The sequence below is a fragment of the Dromaius novaehollandiae genome, unplaced genomic scaffold, assembly GCF_036370855.1.
Source record: "Dromaius novaehollandiae isolate bDroNov1 unplaced genomic scaffold, bDroNov1.hap1 HAP1_SCAFFOLD_134, whole genome shotgun sequence".
Taxonomy (NCBI): domain Eukaryota; kingdom Metazoa; phylum Chordata; class Aves; order Casuariiformes; family Dromaiidae; genus Dromaius; species Dromaius novaehollandiae.
In genome coordinates this window covers 57501-60000 of record NW_026991363.1, presented here as the reverse complement: position 1 = coordinate 60000, position 2500 = coordinate 57501, and the positions used below count along the sequence as shown (strand labels likewise).

Genomic DNA, 2500 nt, shown 5'->3' with positions numbered 1-2500 from the left:
GGGAGAGGACGGCGGGCCGGCCCGCCGGCACGCGCGCGCGGCAGCACGGAGCGGTACCACCGCGGTACCCACCCGCAGACAGCCGCGCGGGGCCGGGGACGAGGCCCGCGCCTCCCCCCCCCGGGCCCGGCTCGCCAACGCGCGCTCGCTCGCTCACGCCACTCGCGCAGCCCTCCGCCGCTCTGCGGCCGCCTCCTCCTCCCGGCCGCTGACCTCCGCTCTCCGCCCCGGCGTGGGGACGGCGCGGCGCGCCCTCCCTCGCCCCCCGCCCCGCCGCCGCCCCACGGCGCCCGCGCTGCGCGGCCCCCCCCCCGGCCGCGGCCCCCCGCGCGCCGCCGCCGCCGCCGGGCCTCAACGCAACGCCGCGCGGCTGACGCCAGCCGGCGGGTGGAAGTGGCTCGACGACGCGCTGCGGACGCGGGGAAGCGCGGGGTTGGGGGGGGCCCGGCGGGCGCCGAAACGGCGGCGGTCAGGGCCAGGGCGAGGCAAAGGGCGGCCGGCCGTCCCCTCTGCCGGAGGGGAACGGGGGACCGGCGCACCACCGGGAGAGTGGTGGAGGAGAGGCCCGTGCGGCAGCACTGGCGGTGGTGGCGGGCGGGCGGCGCCGGGCGCCGGGCCACCGCGACCGACCCGATCTGGGGGCCCGGCGGGACGAAGTCCGCGACGCGGGCGCTCCGGGAGCGGGGGTTTCCCGAGTCTGCACTTAGGGGGACGAAGGCCCGGCCGCGCGGGGAGGGGAAGGAGAGCACCCCCCCTCTCCCCGGGGCAACGGGCCTGCGAGGCGCCCCAGCCGCGCCACACCGCGCGCGCCACGCGGCGCGGCGGCAGCCGCCGGGCTCGGAGGGGAGGGCGGGCACGGCCGGGCGCACCCGAACCGCGCCCCCCCCCACACCCACCGAGGGGCGGCACGCCGCTGCGCCCACGCCACGGCGCGGGTGACGATTGACCGTCAAGCGACGCTCAGACAGGCGTAGCCCCGGGAGGAACCCGGGGCCGCAAGTGCGTTCGAAGTGTCGATGATCAATGTGTCCTGCAATTCACATTAATTCTCGCAGCTAGCTGCGTTCTTCATCGACGCACGAGCCGAGTGATCCACCGCTAAGAGTTGTCTCGGTTTCGGTCCCCGCCGCGCGCGCGGGGGGACCGGGCAGCTTTCGCAGCCCCTGGGGGGCCCCCCCTCCTCCGCCCCCTCCTCCTCCGCCCCACCGCCCTTCCTCACGCCGACGCCGGCTGCTGAGCAAGGGACGGCAGAGACGGAAGGAGAGAGAGAGCGAGAGAAAGAGAGGGGCTTGCCTCACTGACCGTACAAGCACAGAGAAAGGGGGGGGGGGGGAAACGAAGGGCAAACCCGAACGAGAAGGGCGGGGAGCCCTCGCTCCCGACCTGGGGACAAACCCTGTCTCGCTTCGAGTCCGGCCCAGGCGCCCGGCTCGGTCTGGCCCGGCAGGGAGCGGCGGGCCGGCCACACCGCCTGCCTCGGGATGTTGGGGGGGGTCCGTCCCCGCAGACCACCCCCCCCCCGCCCCAGGCGTCAGAGCCCGGCCGCCACCGGGAGCGGCGTCGCCCCGCCGCCCGCGCGCCTGCGGCCCGCCGGCCCCGCGCTTCCCAGCTCCTCGCTCGCCTCGCCGGCCCTCCGGCTCGACCGCCGCCGCCGCCGCCGCCGCGGCGCCCACACCCCCGCGCGCCCGCACACACCGCCTCGCGGGTGACGCCACGCGCTCGCCCGTCCCCTCCGCGGACAGACGCCCGGCGGCGGGCAGGCGGGCAAGGCGGCACGGACGGGGACGGCGCCCGCTCTCCCCGTCTCCACGCGGAGAGCGGGGCGGGCCGCCCCCGCCGCCGCCCCACCACCGCCCCCCCGCTGCCTGGCGGAGCCGGGCGGGGCAGAGCGAGGCGGGCGCCCCGGACGGCAGAGTGCCGGGGCGGGCGCGTAGGGTAGGGCGCCGCCGACGGCGGCCACGGCGGAAGACCCAGAAGCACCGGCCAGGGAGAAGGAGGAGACGCGCGGAGGCTCGGCGCCCGCACCACCCGCGGTGGGGGCTCGCCCTCCCGGCGGCGAGCACGCGCTCGCGCCCGGCTCGCAACGCTCGAGGCAGGCCGGCAACTAGGCCGACCGCGCGGCGTCTCTCCGCCGAGACCAGACCGCGGAGAGAGGGGGCAGGGTAACCCCTCTCCGTCCCGGCTGCCCGCGGGGCGAGCGCGGGGCGCGCCGGCTGGCATGGGGGGGCGCGGCGCCCGCGCGCGCCGACCCCCCGGCCCTCCGGCAGCACGCCCGGCCGCCTCCGCGAGTCGCATCGGGCCGCCCGAGTCTTTAAACCTCCGCCCGGCTCTCCAACCGAGAACCCTCGGGCCCGGAGCCCGGGGCCCATGGCCATCCCTGCCCGGGGCGGCTGCCGGCGGCCGCGGTGGCCGGAGGCCCTCTCCCCTCTCTCGCTCGCTCCCTCCCTCCCCGCCCCCCCCACCCCCACCGCGGGGGAGGAAGGACCGGGGTGGGGGGAAG

At 79.3% G+C, this 2500-nt stretch overlaps 1 non-coding gene across 1 annotated transcript; it reads right to left on the bottom strand.

The window, feature by feature from the left end:
• Positions 1 to 954: 954 nt before the first annotated feature.
• LOC135326055 (5.8S ribosomal RNA) lies at positions 955 to 1107 on the bottom strand. Its single transcript, XR_010386719.1, has one exon. It is a non-coding gene; the product is annotated as a 5.8S ribosomal RNA (ribosomal RNA).
• Positions 1108 to 2500: the final 1393 nt, after the last annotated feature.